General features: G+C 48.2%; 1 protein-coding gene across 8 annotated transcripts in view; it reads left to right on the top strand.

The window, feature by feature from the left end:
* SEC22A (SEC22 homolog A, vesicle trafficking protein) overlaps positions 1–22,461 on the top strand; it is a 635,166-nt gene that overhangs the window by 103,824 nt on the left and 508,881 nt on the right. For 2 of the 8 annotated variants that reach the window (XM_069616677.1, XM_069616683.1), the window contains one exon: positions 4,016–4,049. The exons of the other annotated variants lie outside the window; for them this stretch is intronic. The gene's annotated coding sequence lies outside the window, so the exon portion shown is untranslated. The remainder of the gene's footprint in view (positions 1–4,015; positions 4,050–22,461) is intronic. 8 annotated transcript variants of the gene reach the window in all.

Genomic DNA, 22,461 nt, shown 5'->3' with positions numbered 1-22,461 from the left:
TGTAATATTCTGATGGCGTTCCTTGTGCGAGGATTGATTTGTAGATGTCAGAGGGGCAGGGATCCATGGGTGATCCTGCTTTCTTGCTGTGTTTTACCAGCAAGACGAATGCCTATGCTGATATTTCAGGAAAGTGTTGGAATTTGTGCTGTGGCTCTGTGTTAGGTCCGGTTGGTTGAATGATATGGTTGGCTGGTCTGTTCTGTATGATTTGTCGGGTGTCGTTGATTTTGTTCTTGAAGCGGTCTGCCAGGTCGTTGCAGAGTTTCTCTGATGGGGTTGGGGTGTTGTCGCAGCCTGGTGGGTTTCTCATTTCTTTGATGATGTTGAACATTTCTTTTTGTGTGTTGGTGGCACTGGTGATTCTGTCATCTTCTCTTCGCCTTTTGTATTTCCTTCTTGTAGGCGCGGATTTGTTTCTGGAACAATATTTTTTTGTCTGGGTTGTATTCTTTCCTCCATTCCAGCTCCAACTTCTTGTTGTCCTTTTTCATGGTGCTTAGTAGTGGGGTGAACCATTTCGCAATTGCCCTTTTATTTGATGGGGTGAATGGTTTTTCTGGGGCGATCTTTTCAATTGGATCAGAACTCCATTTGTGAAGTAGCTCTGCTTTCCTGTTAAGGTCAGCTAGCTTTATTTTCAGGTATTCTTTTAATGCTATTGCTAGTCCTCCTTTTTTATTTTTCCTGTTTACTTGAAGGCATTTGAAGTTGGTTGGGAGGCAGCTTTGGAGTGTGATTTTGTAGTTGCCTTCCAACCATGTTTCTGTGATGAATAGGATGTCGATGCTGTTGTCATAGAGAAGGTCAAAGATCTCTGTTCAGTGTTTTGACATGGATCTTGCGTTTATTAGATTGCAGTGGAGTTTAGAGGTGTAGTTTGGTTTGGGCTTTATTGTTGGGGTCGTCTTCTGATCGGTGTTGAGGTTTCCTTTCAGGTCGATCTCTAGTTGACGTGTTGGTACAGGTGCGTCTGTGTTGTCGAAAAGTTCTTCTAGGTTCAGTCTTGAGATTTAGTTTTCATCAGGAGGTTCTTCCAAGAGTTGTGGATGTTGAGTTGAAGTTGCTCTTGTTTTGGTGATGTAAGGTGTTAATGCTTTGATTATGTTTTTGTTATTTCTAGCGTCGTCTGCTCTTCTGCGTGGTTGTGTATGGTTGTCTGCTGTTGCTGATTCTCACGTTGGGTTGGTTCGTTCTGGTGACCGATTGTTTGCTAGGTATGGTGTTAAGTAGAGGGATTTGTCTCTTCTCTCAGCATTGGTTCGGTTGTCGTGCCTGTCTGTGGGAGTGTGTTCTGCTGTTGTGAGTCTTTGTTGCTGTTACAGTGTGTTTGTTCTTTCTGTTCTTTTCTTGCCCTCAGTACAGGTAATTTACGCAGCATTTTGAGGTTGAGAATTGTTTTGGTTATTATTTTGTTTGTTGATGCCGAGTTGATTTTTTGCATTGGTCTGGTTGTCTTGTGGTGCAGTACTGGGTGTAGGGAATTGTCCACTATAATCAGCCAATGATCTCCGACTCACTCCACAGTGATGCTCTCTGGATGTGAGTTGGTCAGTCACATATGAGCGTCCCGTATAGTGGGAGAGAGGCCCACAATCAACAATGCAATTTGAAATAGGGTACCTGCCAGATATGAGCATCCCGTGTAGTGGGAGAGAGGCCTATGCCCGACCGATCAGATGGGTGCAATGCTAAACACAGTTGGGTCTGAGACCAGGTGACCAAAATAATACAATATTAAACACAGCTAGATTTGAGAGTCCTGCACAGTGGGAGAGAGGCCCACGGCCAACAATTCAAATGTGTGTTGTACTAAACATAGTTAGGTTTGAGTCACAGGTTACCAAGATATTACAATATAAAACACAGCAAGATTTGAGAGTCCTGTATAGTGGGAGAGAGGCCTACGCCTAACGGTTCAAATGGGTGTTGTACTAAACCCAGTTAGGTTTAATATTGTAATGTTGAGGAAGTCAGCAGAGGTGTTAATTATTATTAAGGTGTTTTAGCTAGATATGATAAGTGGTTAGGCTTCCAGGATAGAGTAATTGCTCTACTCCCCACCTAGACTACTCCTACCTTACTGGTCCTGGTTGTTGCTGGTTGACGGCTGGCCATTGGCTTCCCATGCGGACGTCTGCTGACACACCTTGCAGCCACCAATTTAGGAGCCGCCCTTTGCCTTGGGGCTCTTCGCCACAGGGGCTGCCAGGCAGAGAGCTGCAATGGGAAGGTGGATTAAGAGACGAGGTGGTGCCAATAAGGGCAAGAGGGGAGGCGGGAACTGGGAGAAGTGGGCACTGGACGCGGCTTGGAGAGGGGAAGGAAACTGGGCTGGGTGACTCAGATGTTACGCAAATTGGTCAATCAAGGCCCAAAAAGGGTCTGGGGGCTTGCACACTCACCTTCACCGCTCGGATGGAAGTGCTGTGCAGGTCGAGGTGCTTAATAACATACGGAAGCAGGGAACCAATCGGGGCCGGGGGGCAGGAGGGGAGGCGGGAACTGGGTGAAGCGGGCACTGGACGCGGCTTGGGGAGGGGAAGGAAACTGGGCTGGGGGCCCTCAGACATTACGCAAATTGGTCAATCAAGGCCCAAAAAGGGTCAGGGGGCTCGCACAATCACCTGCACCGCTCGGATGGAAATCCTACAGGGAATTGTAGGCAACTGTAGTGCTGAAAGCACACTAGTCATTCTTTGGAGTGGCTGATGTTACAAACCCTGCTTGCCCTTAGTCGGCCCACCTGTTTTCATTTTATGTGGAGAATGGGGCTTAGTCTATCAGACAGGATGTTTGTATTTCTTTCTTAAGAGCCCCCAGAGGGCTTGAGGTTGTAGTAGCTATCCAGAATCTTGAGGCCTGGTTTTCCTCAGACGGGGACGCTATATCACATTTATGGATAAGGACAGCTGCTATTAGACCTCTGGTGTAGAGTCTGTGAGTTATGAGAGCACATATAACAGCATATTGCAGTAAATTCAATCCCTAGGCTGTATCAATGTTCAATTTTAATTTGGGTTGGTTTTGGGATATAAACTCAGTGATGTGAAAACTCAGTGCTTGGTCATCGACGTATACTGGCATAGTGGAACGGACCGCTTCCCAAGGGATGTACTTGGGTATATCATTTGGTACCAAAATTGACAGAGATGGAGTGCATACTTTTGTCCAGATTATGATGGAGTTCTCTTGGTTGTGTAAGCAGTGGCGTTCACTCTCTCTCGCAATGTACGGAAGAGTCTGTTTACTTAAAATGTTCTGTCAAGTTCTTAAACTTGTTCCAGGTGTTTCCTTTTTTTAACACAGTGACCAAAGTTGCATCATTGAAACAAAAAAGTTTGAAGACTGGGTTTAAAGTTGCAGAGGGCATGGAACTATGGTGGATTTTTCTTTACCTAATTTTCGGTTTTATAACTGGGCGTCACAGATTAACCCTTTTTACATGTCTGCAAAACAATGTTCCAGTATGTATGATTTTCACTGGGAATCATTGTATTGCTGGGAAGATAAAGGGGACTTTAAAGCTGTAACAAACTGAGATTTTTTTCCCCCCACATAATGAGTTTTCAGTGCACTGTATTGGGCACCTTACTTGGGGACACCTACTTTTGTTGATCTGCTCGTCTTTACATAGGTTTGGTGGAAGTGTCGGCAGGTCTCGTATACCCACCTGCGGTATTATGAAAACTTGCCATGAATTTTTCTAATGGTGTAGCTGTGGTCTGGGCATGTACAGCAAATGGTCACATGTATGATGGCACTAGATGCCGCTGCTCTTTTGAAGTATTGAAAAGCTTGATTTACAATATAATGTTATATCTGGAGATGCTTAAATGTTATCTGATTAAAGTGCAGATGGTCCTAATAAGCTGCCTTAGGTATGATAGTTGGGAGGCAAATTGCAAGGTCCAGGCAGTGTCACCATTAGCTATTGTGGATCAGATAACCTGCTCAGAGATCTGAAAAGTTGACAACCTGTGGTGCTAAAAAAAAATAATTTTCCTTCCTACAGCGCGACGCAGTGCGCATCCCGAAGCCAAAATAAGGTAAGTGGGGGAAGAAGGGTAAATAAAGAAAAGGAAAAAAGAAATCTGGGATGGAGGGTGGGAGGAATATGGCGGCGGGGGGAAGCTGGCTGTTAGTCGGCTTGGAACGTGGGCTTACACCGGCGGTTCAAGCCTACGTTCCTAGTCACCTGATTGGCTGGCTTCCCCCCCCAGGGTGCTAATGGGTAAGGAGGCATGGACAATCTGTGTTACAGCAAGCCCAGTGTGAGGATTGTTGAGGAACAATGTTAACGCCCTTACAATTTGGCTCTATTATGTGCCAGGTGAACTTCACCCGCAAGCGTCCCTCACCTTTGGCTCGGACCACTAATTTGGACAGTGGTTACCTATTACAAAGTAGAGTGCTCTGGGAGGGACTCTAATGCTTCATTACACTGCTGCGTGTGTAGAGAATTTTAAATGGGTAAATGCAACAATGTTTTCCTCTCTAACATTTGTGTATTTTTATCAGTTAAAATTAGTGCTGAAAACAAAACCTGGTTTTGTATTTAAATTTCAGTACAGCCTGAACACTTGCATATCCAACCCCAGTATCTCAAAATTGTTGGCTTCATTCTCAAGATCTTTGACACACGCATAACCTCTATCTTGAAGTTGTGCATGTTAGGAAAAATATATATATATATATATGTTATGTTATTAAGCATTTACAAGGAGCCCATCACCACCATAATATTTTATAACAGTGTCCGCTTTTGTCCGACTAGTGGCATATTTTTTCAAGGGTGTCAGCACACCTTGGTCAGTGAATATAAAAGAATGGTTGGGAAGGGGAGGTGATAGGAAAGGGAAATTAGCCAGTAAGCAAAATAGTTTGGTGATGTACAAGCTCTTGTGGGGATCAGGATTATGTTAGCAGGTATGTGTGTCTCTTAACTGTAATTAGTTATTGTAAGCGTGAAAGAAGGTTTCAGGGATGTGCGACCCGTTTTAAAAACAAGAACTACTTTGACTGCAGTATCTAGACTAGACAAAATATGGTTGAAGTATGATTTGTGATGGACTTGAGATGTGCTCAAGTGGGTCTTGTAGATAATATAGATATTTCGGTACCTGCATTGTAGGTCCAGAGGTCAAAGTGGAGTTAAAACTATATTGCAACACATACAAAGTATATGCAGCCCCCAGCACACATACACACACGCATTCAGTCATGCACAGTAGGGTCACAGGAAAAACACAGAATGACAAATATTCAACAAGATGATATGTCATAGCAAATATGCAGTAGGGCTGCCGTACATGTGCAGTAGACACAGATGGACAAAATCGAACAGAAAATATACTGCAAAATACTAAATATTCTACGAGCCACAAGAGGATTCACCGCACCCGACGTGCAGGATGGCTGCTGCACCTTCGTACCACCGTCAGAACAACAAGGCTAAATGAAAAAATAGCCTTCAAAATGAAAATCCAATCTGTTCCTTGACAACACCAAAATTGAAATTGTCAACTCCTTCAAATATCTGGGGATTGAATTGGACAGCTCCAAAACTGAAAAGAGCCTCCAAACTCAACTATGGGAAAAAGTAAAACGACTCACCGCGCAAACAAGAGCGATGGATCGAAAGTTCGGCAAATTTTCCCTGATACCGGCGATCACATTCTACAAAGCTAAGGTGGTGCCGGCCTTAATCTATGGCATGGAGGCATCGCTATACTTACCTCGCAATATCTGGAGTAAGCTGGAAGGGCATGTGTGGAAATCGGTGCTAGGTCTACCCAAATCTACCGCCATGCCATCAATCAGGAGAGAGCTGGGCCTGGTGTCCTTGGCGTCAATGGTAGACCAAAGCGCTATGCGCCTTTATAGAAGAGTCATCATGGCCGACACGCTGCCCATCCTCAACACCTTTCGTGATGAAATAGAAAGCGGCAAGTGTGTCACGTTGAAAAACTGGGTAACAACGAGAAGGGAAGACCTGGCAAAGATCGAATGTTCTGAGAAAGACCTAAAAGAAAACCCTGACCGAATCAAAAGAAAATCAGAAGACCTGGACTGGATTATCACTACTGAACAAGCGGTGAGGAACAAATTACTAAACCATCTGCCCCCCACTTTCAATAAGGCAAAATAAACATTAAAGTACTGCGCCAAGTTCCCTGAAAAGGGACTCAGAAATGTGATCATGAGAGCAAGACTCCATCTATTACCCACTAGAGAGATCATATCCATCAGAGGAACTGGAACAGAGAAACGATGTAGACTGTGCAAAAAGGACCAATCCATCGAAACCCTAAAGCACTTGGTGATAGAATGTACTAGCACGAAAGAAAGTAGGAATCTTTACCTCCCCCCGCTGGACGACAATCTATGGATTTTCCAAATGGACGAGCTGTGGAATAGACTTATCTCCGGTGAGAACACGAAATGGTCCCAAGCTTTGGCGAAACTCATCGAATTGGTGTTCGACAAAATCGGGCAGCTCGATCCCGAAGGCGGTTCGCCATAGGATTTGGCCACAGCGGTAGGAAACAGGTCCGAGGTCTGGGACCTATGAAGAGTACACAAACGGCACGTTCCAGGCGGTGGGGGAGGTTTTCCGTGGACACTTTGCTCCGGTTTTTGAGACTCATCTAAGGTCTGCGATTACTATTTTTGACAAAACTTAGTTTTAACTGAGTAAAGCTCAATAAAAAAAAATAAAAAAAAGATTTTGTAAAGTTAATGTTGCTTTTACTTTGTGTTCAGTGTTTAATAATAGGTTAAACTTTAATGTTGCTTTTATGTAAGTTTATAGCCTATAACCTTTTGATTATACATACAGGGTGCAAAAATTCAAGTTGCAAACTTATTAGCCAGTCATAAAAAAATCACTGCCACCTCAATTCTATGGGCTCATAAGAATTTGTATTACAAAGCAGCTGCAGACAATTTAACTAACACCCGGTAGTGCTGGGTGGTAATCTGGGTGTATTTGTGGGGGGTAAGAAAAGGAAAATAAGCCATTTGGAAATGCCCACTGAGGAACGGCCAGCAGTGGAAAGAAGGACCAATACGACAGAGGTAGGCAACGGGTGGCCTGGGTGTGGGAACTAGTCCGGGTGCGGGGACTGGCCCCATAGCAGAAAATGGATTCCTGGTGATTATTACCCAGAGGTGACCGATTCTCATTGGCCCAGAGGAATCTAACATTTTACACTGGGTGCTAATGGCCGATCTTTCAATTTCCTCCAGTTACTTTCGATATATTCTGCAAAATGGGGTGAGAAGGAGTTACATCTTTTATCAATATGTTTTATTCCTGTAAAAGACTTGGACTGATTTTTGTATGACTTCTATCCCGCGTGAACGTGATTTCTGATGCTTGTGAATCTGCTTGGAATCACATACTGTGCATATAGTCCGACATCTAGTGGTAATCGTGAAGTATTGCATCTTTCTTTTGAAGATCGAAAAGGGACGTCGACATGTGTGAGACTGTAACACTATCCCAAATGTGACGTGTAGTGTACCCAAAATCGTTCACATGTCGAGTTCCCACCCAATTGTTTTTTTTCACACATGTGGATCTTGTATAGAGTTAATTTAGCTTTGTCTTACTTGAAGCGGTTCTCGTTTGGTTCCCTCAATGGCTGCCGCGACTGATACTCAACGTCTGATCATGCCTCACCGGCCGTCCTACCAATGACTCAGTGACTGATTTCCTCGCAGCCTTAGCCCTCAGGCCCGGCCTCACAGTAGGGACACTGGTACCCTGTTTATTACTGACTTTCACTTGAGAATGCCTCTTCTTTTACCTTCAATTTGGCTGCTGTTTTTCTCTGTTATGAAGTGAAAACCCTTTAAATTCTGCCCGTCTTGCAACTGCAAATTTCCCTGGAAAGATACTCATCGAGAATGCAATTGGTGCCTCACTCGTGACCACGACGAGCAGTGTTGCAAAACCTATAAACTTTTTCAGGCCATAACCTTAAAAAACAGACGCACCAAGCGGTGGGCGGCCTATGCTATGTAGGCCGAGTCACTCCCCCACTGGCGCCGTTGCCTTGACTGAGGAGTCTGCTGGCAGCCATAGCTCCGATTCGGAAGTTGAAGACTCAAGGGTGGAACCTACGATTTCCTGCATGTCTGTCCCCAGCCCCAACAAGCAATCCACCGGCAGTGCGATAGGGAAATCACACCATGGTGACAATGACACCCACCATACACCTGCACATAAACACACAACCCCTACTCTTTCCTTGACGGATATGCCGAGAAAGCCATCAATACTCTCGGCCATTCAAAGTCTGACAGGGCCTAGTGAACCTCGTGGTTCAGCACCCTCTGCGCAACCGCCATCGTAGCCTGCACACAGAGTTAAGACCTCATTTTTGGCAGGCGCTTCCATTAAATCTTCGGCCCTCGATGCGGTTGGGTCGAAACACGTGGCAAAACGGGCCCATCCATCCAAAAAGCTCCCAAAGCTTCAGGAGAAGCTTTTAAAAGCTTGTTTACATGTACTCCTACGTCCCGTCCCCTTTCCGCCATACTTATGTGACATCTCCGTCCTGTGGGACGGGACCGGAGCACTTTGTAAAAAGCATCCACATTTTTCCAAAAATGTGTCCTTCCTCTCTTTCTTGCGCGGGGCCCGGCACGCGACCGTAACCTCGCCCACCTTGGCTCTGCCCTGCGCATCGCCCATCGGTCCTTTTCTCCGCTCGATCGGGGCCGGACGCACTTGCATCCTCTGAAGATTTTCTTCCCTTTTTTCCTCTCTGGCTCTCGCTAGCGTTCGTTTACTAGTCTGTCTATGTCTTTCAAGTTAGACTTTCCAGATTGTTCATCGGGTCACCGTCGCTTCGCGAGGGCGGATCCCCATCCTCTTTGTTTAGAGTGTTTGGGTCCGGAACACCGTTGGGACTCCTGTTTTTACTGTGACTCCCTTTCGGTCCGGGCACTTCAACGTCGGTTGGATCGGTGGGAGGAGGTGTCCCGACGAACTTCTCCTTTGCATTTTCAGGCGTTCATCGACGAGAAGAAGAAATGCCCGGTAAGTTCTTTACTTTTCAGAGCACCCCGTCCAGGGGATACCTTCCCGGGTTCCTCTCGGTCCGGGAGGGGCGTTGATCGCTCTGTCACCGGGGCTCGCCATTGGGCCTAATAATTCTACCGGATTTTTCGCTGATGGTCTCCGTAAGGGGCCTGTGAATTCCGGAGTACGCTCCGAGGCCCCTCCTGTGGGGGCTGTTTGTAGACCCAGTTCTACTGAATCGTGAGGTACCAGAGTTCGCTCTGAGGCCTTTGTCGGCTTCCCTCAAAAACAAGACCGGGGTGCGCCCCGAGGCCTTGGCTAGGCTTGTTGTTACCGAACTGATGTTCGAGGCCCGCGCACATGAGGCTGTTACCGGGCCTGGGTCCGAGGTCCCTCGTTCAGAGGCTAAAGCTACCAACAGTTCTGAGAGGCCGGTCAAGGCTTTGTCGGTGAAAGCGGTTGCTCACCGTTCCCGCTCTTGTGGTGACACCAGACCTGTTGAGGGGGCAAAGAAGCAAAGTTCTTCTTTTACCGGCAGTGCCGAGGTCCTTCCTTCAAAGGCTCAGTTGGCGGTTGGTATGTCTCAAAAACATTCCAGGCCTCATAGTACCAGCTCTGCCGAGGTTCCTTATGTTAAGGCTAAGATTAAGACCCCTGATCCATCAACGGGGACCCCTGCCTCACTTCCTCACGTGCCGCAGTTCCCCTCAGATGAGGACAAAATGGCACCCGTTCCCGCCACGACCACGGTGGCCATTTTAGGTGCTAGCCCTACAACTACGCCATCGGCCTCTGGTGTAGGGCTTGGTCCCTTGGGTGAACCTAAAGTCCCTTGTGCGCATCCTTACCAGCCGGTTTATGATTGGAACACCCGGATGCCTCTTCCGCACAATGTGTCGTTGCCCGCGGGGGTGGCACCTTTGATTTATGTGGATACGTCGGTGGAGGGGCCGGTGTGGCACCCTTCCCCGTTACGTCCCTGGATTTGTCCACCTCATGAGAGGCCTCCTCAGGTTCCGAAACAGTCTCTGGAGGATGCCTTTTTCGGTAAATTTCAAGCGCTTATGCGCCCCGACCCATGAGGGAATATTTTAAAGGGCTTTTCAAGGAGATATGTCCACCTACGCCTCCGGCTCCACCCGTTCCTCCCGTGGTGCCTCCCCCGGCTCTTCCGCCTTTGCCTTCATTGTCCCCAGTGGACAAGGCAGTGCCTGACACGGCTCAGCAGGATCCTGACCTGTCAGATGATCCTTGAGGCGAACAGGACAACAAGGAACTTCCCCGCTCTATCAGAGCCTTTCATGACCGGGTACTGGACATGATGAGTTTCTTAGATGTTCCGGTGCCCGAGGCACCCGCTCCGCAGGAGGGTGTGCTTTCTGGGGCGTTCACCCTGTCTCCCTTGGAGCGTACTGGCCTGTTCCTGCAGAAGGACGTTCTGGCCGAGGTCCAAGTCTGGGAAAAGCCACACTCTGGACTTTTTGTCAATAAGATGATTGACGCGAGGTACAGGCTACATTCTTCGGAAGAGGTGGCCCTGTTGTCTTGTCCGCCTCCCTCCTCTATAGTGGTGGCTGCGGCTATGTTGCAATCCAGACCTGCAGCATCCTCTTCCACGACGGCTACTCAGGTCTTGGGAAAGGACAAGCTCCTTGACTCCCTCGGGAGGAAAATCTTTGCCAACTCAGCCTTGCAGCTCAGGCAGGCCAATGCTGAGTTGATATTGGCGGGAGCTAACATGCGGATGTGGAAAGGTCTGTCGGAGTTTGAGGAGCACATCCCGGTCGAGAAGTTGGAAGACTTTAAAGGAGGCCTTTCCGACGCCAGGGTCTTGGCCCAGGATCTCCTGGAGGCTCCGCTCATCACATAGACACCTCGGCTCGGGGGCCTGATGCTGGGGGTTGATACCTCACGGCAGGCGTGGCTGCATGCCACTAAATTTTCTAAGGAAGTGCAAGACAAGGTGTTGGCCTTCCATTCGATGGTAAGGAGCTTTTTCATTCTACTACTGATGTAGAGCTCACCAGGACCAAGGATAGCACTCAGATGGCTAAATCATTGTCTGTTCTGGTCAAAGCTCCTTTCAAATCCCAGAGACCGTTGTCTCAAAGTCGACCCTCCTCTAGTTTTAGGGCTTTCCTCGACCGCAAATCTCACAGAGTGGATACTCCTGCGGGGAATAACCGCTGTAGACGACAGCGCACGTGGTTTTTCTCCCGCTCCTCAGCCTCCCCATCAGGTTCAGGTGGCACCTCCACCGATAAGCCTGCCAAATGAGGGTTTTCCGCGCTCGCATGAGACCCCAGTGGGAGGACGCATTGCGTCTCATTGGAAGGCGTGGCAGACCATCACACAAGACAGATGGGTCTTGTCAGTCGCTCGAGCGGGCTTCCGCTTACCTTTACCTCCCTCCTCAACCCTCCTTTTCAGCTGTCGGGCTCACCCTCCCTCAAGGCCGAAGTTCAGAAACTTCTGGACCTCAGAGCTGTGGAACCCGTTCCCCTTGGGGAGCAAGGGGAGGGCTTCTACTCCCGACTGTTTACGGTGCCCAAACCCAACCAGGCTGGCCTGCGCACCATCCTAGACCTTTCCCAGTTCAATCTTTTCCTACCCTAAGAGAAATTCAAGATGATCACGCCCAGCCAGATACGCTCCTCCTTACAGATGGGCGATTGGCTCAGCGTTGTGGATCTTCAGGACGCGTACATGCATATCCTGATTTGGAATCCACACAGGAGGTACCTCCGCTTCTCTTTGGGAGAGGAGCACTTCCAGTTTCGGGTGCTTCCTTTTGGCCTCAGCTCGGCGCTGCGTGTCTTCACAAAGATGATGTTGGTGATTGCGGCCTATCTTCGTCTCCAGGGTATCCATGTGTATCCATATTTGGACGACTGGCTCTTACGCAGCCCTTGTCCGCTGGCGGCAGTGGGCAATCTCCAGTCTCTCCTTCAGCTCCTGTTCCATCTTGGGCTGTCGGTGAACTGGTGGAAATCCTCCATGACGGTCTCACAGGACCTGATTTTCCTGGGTTTTCGTTGGAACACGATCGACTGCAGAGTGTATCTGACCGCGGACAGAATGGTGGATCTGTTAGCCACGTGTCAGATGTTTGCACAGTCGGAAAGCATGTCGGCCTGGTGGTTCCAGAGGCTTCTGGGCCTCATGGCCTTGTGTGTACTGGCTCTTCCTCTTGCTCGTCTCAAAATGAGACAGACCCAGATGGCTCTTCGGAGTTCATGGCGTCAGGCAGTGGATCCGGATTCCAAGCGGATAATGATGCCGGATTCCATGAGAGTGGACCTGGAGTGGTGGTCATCTGTCAGCAACCTGTCTGGGGGCGTGGGGTTTCAGGACCCGGTCCCCACGGTGACGATCACGCCGGACTCCTCCCTTCTGGGGTGGGGTGCGACGTTAGATCTTCTTCAGGTCTCGGACCTTTGGTCGCCCCAGGACAGGCTCCTCCACATAAATCATCTGGAGCTTCTGGCGATCTTCCTAGCGCTCAGGGCTTTCAGACCGCTCATTGTCAACAAGGGGGTCCGCATAAGAACGGACAATGTGGTGTCAATGTATTACATCAACAAGCAAGGCGGAACAAAGTCTCCCCCCCTCCCCTCCTCGTGGACCTGTCTATCCAGATATGGGAGTGGGCCGTGCTTCATGGTGTCTGGCTGCTTGCAGTGCACATCCCGGGCAACTGGTTGTCACAGCGGATGCCCTCAGCCGGTGGACAGTGGTCAGCTACGAGTGGGAATTGAAGGTGGAGGTCCTCATGGATTTTCTTACGTTGGGGCACACCGAAGGTGGACCTCTTCGCTACGGCGGTGAACAAGAAGCTTCCTCAGTATGCCTCCAGAGGGGGGCTGGGAGCCTCCTCGCTGGGGGATGCTCTCGAGATTCCATGGCACAACATGAGAGGTTATGCCTTCCCGCCTCTGTCTCTAGTTCACTGTGCAATTTGGAAGTTGAAGAACTCAGTGAACTGTTCCCTTCTACTCAAAGCTCCGTGGTGGCCGGCAAGGTTTTGGTTCTCAGAACTTCAACACCTGTTGGTGTATCCGCCGATCAGGTTACCAGTAACTCCCGATCTTCTTCACCAAGGGGGAACAGCAGATGTGGCACCCCTCCCCACAATCGCTCAACTTGGCGGCATGGTGCCTGAGTTCAAGTCTTTAGAGCATCTGAATTTGTCTACGGATAACATGCGGATTATCCAGGCAGCCAGGAAACCCTCGACCAGATCTCAGTACAAGAGTAAATGGCTCAGGTTCTGTCATTGGTGTTTGGAGAAGAAATTGGATCCAAGGTTGGCCACCATTGACACGGTGCTGTCCTTCGTGTCCTCCCTGGCAGAGTCAGGGGTTCATGTTCTGTCATGCAGGACTTACCTTTCAGCGGTTTCCGCTTATCTTTCTACAGACCAGTGCTCCTATTCTCTGAGTAACCCAGTGGTTAAGAGGCATTTTGCAGGGTTGACACGCCTCTACCCTCCGGTTCGTAGTCCGCACCCGCCGTGGGACCTAAATGTAGTCCTGACGGCGCTGTGCCATAAACCCTTTGAACCAATGGCTACGGTCGACCTCAAGTACTTGTCTTGGAAAGTGTCCTTTTTGGTCGCAGTTACGTCAGCAAGGAGAGTGAAAGAGCTCCAGGCATTGTCGGTGGAGCATCCTTTCTTGGTCTTTCACAAGGACAAACCCGGCCTTTCTACCGAAGGTGGTGACCGAATTCCATCTGAATCAGTCGATCTCCCTACCGGTCTTTTTTCCGAACCCTGCCTCTTAGGCTGAGAGGGTTCTACACTGTCTTGATGTCCGAAGAGCTCTTAAGTTCCACCTGGACAGGACTTCCGAGTTTAGGAGTTCTTCTCAACTTTTTGTGACCTTCGGTAACCCTCAGGGCAGGCAGGCGTCTAAGGCAACTATTTCTAGGTGGATCGCCGCCTGCATCACAGAGTCTTTCACCGTCCAAGGGCTGAAACCACCTAAGGGTATTCATGCACACCTGCTGCGGGGTAAGGCAGCCGCGGTTGCTTTTCAGAAATATGTCCCCTGGGAGTCCATTGCTAGGGCAGCTACTTGGGCCTCCCCATCTGCTTTCTGTAAGCATTATTGTCTCGACATGAGCTCAAGAGCTGACGCTCACTTTGGTCAGGCTGTACTGAAGAACCTTTTTCAGTAAGGGGTATTTCCATCCACCTATAGTTCCTGTAAGGAGTGCTTGGGATTCTCCCATAAGTATGGAGAAAAGGAGACGGGACGTAGGAGTATTACCAGGTTACTCACCGTAGTGACCACCTTACTCCTAGTCCATAGTCCCCTTTCCTCCATACGCCCACCCGCCGTCCCCTCTAATAAGGTTCCTCTGTTATTGCTAATGGGTCTTTGACCCGGCGATAGAAAAGGACTGATGGGCGATGTGTGGGGCGGAGCCAAGGTGGGCGGGGTAACGCCCGCGTGCCGGGCCCCACGCAAGAAAGAGAGGAAGGACACATTTTGGGAGAAATTTGGATGCTTTTTACAAAGTGCTCCGGTCCCTTTCCACAGGACGGAGAGATGTCCCATAACTATGGAGGAAAGGGGACTATGGACTAGGAGTAAGGTGGTCACTACGGTGAGTAACCTGGTAAGTTCTGACCTTGAAAAGGCCTCCACTTTGCCTGAGGGGATCCTCCATCCTCTCCCCCTCTATCTAAGGCTGTGCAGTTCCAGCTGCCCAGCCCTTCCCACCTACTGATGAGTCCAACTCCTCTGGGTGTACTAGAGGGAAATATGAGGGATGTATGGAGAAAATGTCCCAGTTTATCAACTTTTCAGACCAGTTTGATGATATTCTCAAGGGACATAGGCCTGTAGATACTTGTCCTATTCCTCTGAAGTCCCTTTTCCCCAGGTGCACAATTTGCCTCCCGGATTAATCATGTCCAGAGGTACCTCCTGTGGATGTGTTACTTGACGACCTAGATGACCCTGACCAGGACATTTACCCAGGTCAGGTATCTCGGGCCCCGACTAGGTGCCCGCTGATGATCAGGTCACTTGTCATACTTCCCCTACCCATGACCTTGACCCAGACCTATTCTTGCACGCTCCTCCTGTTGTTCAACTGAGAGATTTGTCAGCCATTGACGACCAAATGCTTTTTAACAGCCTTCTCAAGAAGGCGGCTGACCATTTTAAAATAGTCACCTAAGAAGCCATACCGGATTCAGACTTTGTGGAGGATATCCTTAAGGAGAAGGGCCCAGTCACCTGGGCTATTCCTGCCCTGAACTCTGTGCAGAAACGCTCCCTCCCTGCTTACTCCCTCACTTACTCGGGCAGTCAACCCTCGAGTGGAGAAGATCTTACGCCCAGCACCCTCAGACCCTCTGTATATCGGAGGCCACGCTGCCCAGACTACCTGGTTGTTACAACTACCAGGAAACAAGCAGGGGTGCCGCTATCCTCGTCGGAGTCTCCTCCAGACAAGCATTGTAAGAACATGTATAGAAATGTGTCACCACCTCTGCTGCTTTCTGTACTCAAATCGCTAATAACACCATGCTTATTGCGAGCTATAGGGATGCACAATGGGGCCTCGTACAGGAGGGCCTTCAGAACGTCCTAGAACCTGCTTGCACCCAACTATTAACTGTGGTTGCTGAAGGATGCGAGGTAACTCAAAACATCCTGAAAAACACTTTGGAATCAGCTGAGACAGCGTGACGCGTCCTTGCACAAGGGACTCTACTGAAACGTCATGGCTGGCTAAACAATTCAGGATTTAAGCCAGAGACTCAGTATTCCCTTATCAATAAACCGGTGGAAGATTCGGCTCTATTCGGTAAGGCTGTCGATGAGGCCCTGGAAACTGCAAAAAAAAAAAAAGAGCACAAGACTCCCCGATCTCGGCCAAACCCTTTGTCGAACGAGGGACATTTAATGCCCGCCAGTCTTTTCGCAGGCAGCCTTTCTCCTGTTCCTCGCAGGGGCATTACGGGTCAGGAGGAGCCCCTTAGTTTTCCGGTCAAGGTACCTACAGTGGCTTCCAATCCCCACAACAGCAGGGATTTCGACGCAGGAAGGGTAGAGGGAGACTCTGCAGTCAGATGCTCCCCAACCCTTACCAGCAAATGACTCTGCAGTATGGGTCCCCTTCCATGTCTCTGCAGTTGGGGGGGATATCTAACATCTTTTCCCCATGCATTGGAGGGGCTCACCTCAGATCAGTGGGCACTCGAGACCGCTGCTGAATTACTTGCATCCACCCACTACCATCCACCCAAGAGCATATGTCTGTCGGCAGAGCATCTCCAGATCCTGCTGGAGGAGGCCCAGGTCCTTCTAGAAAAGGGAGCGACCGAGGTCCTCCCTCATCTTCAGGTAAACAAGGGTTTTTTTTCAGTGTACTTCCTTGTACCCAAAAGGATCTAACCATGCGCCCTGTTTTAGATCTGCGTCCTGCAAACAAATATGTCAAGTATCAAAAGTTCAGGATGATAACTCTTGAGTAAGTAATCCCACTGTTGCAACTGGGTGATTACATGGCCTCATTGGATATGAAAGATGCATACTTTCATATTTCAATGTTGCCAGCGCACAGGACGTACCTCAGGTTCAAGATAGAGAACACTCCCTATCAGTTCAAGGTGCTCCCCTTCGACATTGCCTCAGCCCGAAGGTTGTTTAGAAAGGTACTAACGGTAGCGGCTGCTCACCTGCACAGGCAGTCCATCCCAGTGTATCCTTATCTCGACAACTGGCTCAAAACCGGATGCTCAAACAGAACATGTCTGGAGAACACCCAAAAGCCAGTAGAGCTCCTTTTCAATCTGGGATTCTCAATCAATGAGAACAAGTCAAGTTTGGTCCCCAGTCAAGTCGAACAGTTTCTAGGGGCACTCATTCGGAGAAGATGGCCTTGTCTTCCCCTCCAACGAGGGGGTTCAAAACATATTGTTCAAGATCCCTCAGTATATAGCCAGTCGCCGGATAACCGTACCCAAAGCCAAGTGGCTTGTGGGGATGATGGCATCCTGCATCTTCCTGGTTCCGCACACGCGTCTAGCCATGCATCCCATGCAGGAGTGGCTCTCGAGCCTATGGTATCGGGCAAGCAGTCAGTGGGATGATCTAGTGATTGTCTCGACAGCCCTTGTTCAGTCTCTGCAGTAGTTGTCCAAGAAAAACCTTCTGAAGGGGAAATCCTTTAACACCCCTGCAGCAGAAGCCACTCTCACCATGGACGCATCCCTGTCGGGCTGGGGAGCACACAGCGCATAGCATGTGGTCTCCATCAGTAGCTTCCAAACAGATCAGTCTGTTGGAACTAATGGCGGTGTTCAAAGCACTGAAAGCATTCCAAACCCATTTACAAGGGAAGACAGTTCTTGTCCCCACAGACCGCACCACTGCCATGTACTATCTGAACAAACAGGGGACACTCGTTCTCCAAGGCTATCCAAACAGTCACTGAACATTTGGAAATGGGCACTCAAACACATGTTCCTACTAGCACATGTTCTAGGGGAACACAATCGTCGGGCAGTTGTGCTCAGCAGAGACTTGCACCTGTAGAACACGAGTGGCACTTGCAAGAACATAGTCTACTTAACGTCGTTGCAGAATATGGTCATCCAGACATCGCTTTGTTCGCAACTCTGGAGGACGTCGAATGCCCAGATTACGCCTCCAGGTACCCTCAGAAACAAGGGAACGGTGTCTGGATAACATGGTCCGGAAGATTTGCTTTTACCCCCCAATTCTCCTTCTCAAGAAAATTGCATAAGATGCACCAGGAACAAGTCACGCTAATCCTGGTGCTAGTAATGTGGGCTTCACAGCCATGGGTCTCCCAAATAATGAGAATGAGAATGTCGGTCTCCCCTCCCAGGACACTGCCCTCCTCGTACAACATGTTTTCACACAACCTAGGGAAAACACTGAATCCGTGCCCCCAAACGCTCAACTTGGCAATTTGGCTCCTGAAGTGATGAGTTTGAGTATCTCCAATTACCTCAAAGATGCATGGACATACTTAAAGGATAGTTCCGGGACTTTTTTTTTATTGTCCCTACGGTTCGGCCATGTGTTTTTAAGCATAAATCGGTAGATCGTAGAAAACTTTCCTATGGACCATACCCGACTTTTCGTCCATTAACGCACTCGAAATCAGCCGCCATTTTCTTATAATCCTATCACTTGCCGCATCGCCCTGGCTCACCTGCTTTTGCGGCACTAAATGAAATCCCCCGCCCCTGAGCCTGACATCAGCAGACGCGTACCGCCCATTTCCCAACGCCAAAGCACGTTTCGTGTCAACAATCGCTGCGCCTCAGCTAATGACGTGTCGCCATGGAAATGGCAGGACGCATCTTTCCTCAATAAGTATAAACACACCGTTTCACAACACACAGCAGCCGATTTTCGATTCCATTCCTCTCTCTGTGTTACTTTGAGTATTCTGTGACTCGTTTCTGTGCTCTGGTCAGCTACCTTCGCCGCTTCTAGGCCTTGTGAACACCTGTACCATCTCTGTAAATTATTTTACTTTCTTTACCACACAATGGCTACAATAATGCCGTATATGTACGAGCCCGAGTACACCGAGGAGGAACTACTGGAAAGGCAAGCACGCGAAAACGATGGGGATTCGGACGGCAGTTGGGAGGACCAGTCAACGGATGAAGAGCCTGGACCATGTCGCATGGACGGCGTCTCCACCTGGTGCACGTGCAATCGGTGCGAGCTAATGCCAACTGAGGAGGAGAACTGCTGCTGCCGTGAAAATTCCGGGTGCTTGGCCTACATTTCGGAAGGCGAGCCAAGTCCGCAATGCATCACCGAGCTGCCAGAGTTCAGGGAAGCCTGCCTCTCACGGACCGTGTTGAGGATGATGATGGTGCTTATGCACGAACTTCGCGGCACTGTTCGTCCGCGTAATCCGAGTAACGAGTAAGTATACTCTGGTTTTGATGTCAGTGATGCCACTACTATGTCATGGTCGTCTCCCACATATAAAATTACATCTACATATCATTCGAATGCATGTAAATTGGGTCCATATTGTGCATTTTCTAGATAGAATTTTTTTCAAAGCAGAATGATAAGAAAGTTTTGTCATTTTAATACAGTTTGCATCTTTCATTTTCACAGGTGGTACAGGCTGGTGGCCTATCGTTGCTTCACTTGGTGGCTTCACGGGAGGCTCGGACACCGCGTTCGGAGAATAATACCTGCCTTTGCGGTACTTGCCATTAGACAACATTTCCCAAGCGACAGTGGACAATACCGCGGATTTTCCCTGGATGTGCTGCAACCGGAACTTTACAATGTGTAATGTTTATTATTTATGTTCAATTGAAATTAAGATCTAAAATAAAACCCAACATATATTTTAACAATGGTTGTTTTCATTTTTTAAATGAATCTAGTGTGTCTCCATTGAATAGTCTTCCTGTGCCTTGTCTTGTCACACCACATGTCTCCGGCCAGCATCCTCCCTCACGCTGGCCGCCCACCTTCAATCCACATAACCTTTGAACCCATATGCAGCAGACATACATATGTTATTTTGCGGGTTGGCATCAAGCCTCCCGGCCTTGCCTCCTCCCCCAAAAATACTTACCACACCACTTTGTTCAAGCGTTGGCAATAAAAGGACATTGGATTTCATTGATACAAAACATGGTTATAGGTAAATAATCAACATGGTTGATCATAATAAATCATCCTTTTGGGCACTGGGTACAGAGATGACCCCCTCTGGCCCGTGCCGCCTTGCCACCACAGGCCAGCCTGCTGCTGACTAACTGCCTAGGCATCCTGGGTCTCCAGGGTGAACTGCACCCATATATTCTCCTGGGAGGCTGAGGTATTTATAAACTCACCCCCCTGCCTTCCATGTACTAGATCCTTCAGCCTGCCTCTTACATGCAGTTAGATGGCCTCTCCTTGGTGAGGACCTGCAGCAAACGAGTCTTGTCTGCACGACCAGCGCCCTAATCCACACCCCGCCCTATCAAAGGCAGTTCGCACCGGGGTACTTGTGCTGGCAAGTGGAGCTGTCGGGGAGCGATAAAGGCCAAGAGGTGCCAAAGACCATGTACACTTCAAAGTGGTCTATAGAGCATGGGTTGTTGTTCCCATGTCTACCTCCAGACCCCGTGTCTCCTGCCAAGCATCCCCCCTCACGCTGGATGGCCCCCTGCAAACCGCATAATGCCACGACATATAGACGTCATTCATTCACAAACACACCCCTGTTTCGAATTCTTTATAACCCACTTCATATTTCTAATGAGCACTTCTTTGCGCTTTGCTAGTGAACCCGTGAAGGTGCTGGTTATCTGCTCTTCGTCTCTGTGAACTTCCGTGACCACTCCGAGGAAACTCCTCAGTTTGCAACCTGTGAACTGCTCCCTGTTGTACGACAAGAAAGTACTCTGATCCCTGCATCTAACTGTTTGTTCGTCAAGGTAAGGCCATGTACCATAATCATTTTGCGTCCAATTTCTTTTCGTTCAAGACAGTACATGCAAGGAACTAGTCACATGTTCTGAGTTTACATTGGTATTCATAGAGAATTGTTGATCTTTACTTTTCAGAACTTTCCACAATGCCTGCCTGTTCCATTGGCGGTTGCCCTTCGAAGACCCATAATAAATCTGAAGGTACTATAATGCATGTTTTCCCTAAGACAATAGATCAGATAAGAGAATGGGTCCGATATTGCGGATATCCACCGTCTGAGCTTGAAAGTAGAGTCCTAGAAGTCTTTGCGGACAAGAGGGGTGATCGATACCGCATCTGCAGCAGGCACTTTAGCTCAGACATGTACTCCACATCATTGCTAATAAAGAAGAACACACCGCGAGCGAGGCGAAAATTGCTCTCAACCGCTATTCCCACTCTATTCGTCCACATCCCTCCACTGGTGAGTCAAGTTTACGTATTTATCTCTCGGCCTTGCGGTAGTGTGTAGTATTAGCTAACAATAATTTCCCCATTTATGTATCCACTCAATATGAAGGCGGAAGATTCTCCATCCGTGTCGTTATTGCAGTCATCAGCCACTTCAAGCGCCTATCGGGTAATCTTACTTGGCTATTCTGCCACTGACTTGTTTTAGGCATGTAAATCAATAGTTTTAATTTATCGTGTAATTATTTTACCTAATGGTACACCCTTGTACTCGTCCTCTAGTCTTTGTTTTCAGTTATAATTATTGTTATCCAAAATAATGCAAGTACTGTCTTTCAGGGAGATGCTGAGGAGTCCAACGTATTGACGACAACCGTTGATGTCACTCAGATGCTCGAGGTACGTTTCCGGACAGTTCCATCGATGGAGATCATCAGATCTTGCATTCTTGTAGCGTGATTGTTACACACAATGTTTCTTTCGTTTTTAGCCATTGATATGTCCTTCTGTCGTCGCCCTCCTATGTGTCTTCTTTTTTCAATATTGTGTTCATTACTAATGAAAGTCCTATGTTTCAGGGAGTCGATGGAGCATTAGTCCAAGAAGAAGGGGGAGCATGCAGTTACGGGTCGGCGCAACAGCTTGCAGAAGTGTGCACCGCAGTTACATCGTCCCGTGATGTTCTTATGCATTTCGAGGTATGGATACTGACAGTTCGATCAAGTTAAATCATATGACGTGATTACATCCGCTATACTTCCTTCTTTATTAACGCAAGTACTATGTTTCAGGGAGATGACGGAGCTTCTTCTACAAGAACATCACCCCTAGTAGTTGATGCAGATCTCTGGGTGGTGACACTTCCAACGATCGAGCAAATCGAATCATATTTACATATCCATTATTTATTTTAGACAACTGATCATTTGTGCAGGTCTATTTAGATGAGCCGTTGACGCCTGCACAAAGTTTATGTTCTTTTTAACAAAATAGAAAACCATACTAATGCAATTACTGTGTTTCAGGGAGTTACTGAAGCATCATCTTCAATAATATCATCAATGGAAGTCTATGAGGAGCCCGAGGTATGGATCTTGACAGTTCCATCTAACTAGATCAACAATGCGTGAATAATTGTCGTTTGAATGTTCTACACAAAGCATTCATTCGTGTTTTGCTATTGAGATGTACGTGGGTATTGGTCCCCAAGTACATTTTGTGTTTTCGATATTATTATACATACTAATGAAAGTTCTATGTTTCAGGGAGTCGATGGAGCGTCAGTGCGTGATGGATGTGCTTATCATGAAAATATAGTCGTTGCAGCGCAAGAGGAAGTGGAGACATGCACACACGAGTCGGAGCAACAGCGTCCTGATGTTGAAGTTCGAGGCAAGAAAGTTTCAAAGAAAAGAAAGCAAAAGAAGGTTAGTGTCCTGGTCACTATATTATGTTGTTTTTCACTGTTAATAGTTCAATACTGTAAGTTGTTTAAACTGAACATCCCTTTTCCAATCTGTCCTC

The sequence above is a fragment of the Ambystoma mexicanum genome, chromosome 9 (assembly GCF_040938575.1).
Source record: "Ambystoma mexicanum isolate Mex_15411 chromosome 9, UKY_AmexF1_1, whole genome shotgun sequence".
Lineage (NCBI taxonomy): Eukaryota > Metazoa > Chordata > Amphibia > Caudata > Ambystomatidae > Ambystoma > Ambystoma mexicanum.
This window is presented reverse-complemented; position numbering and strand designations above follow the sequence as displayed.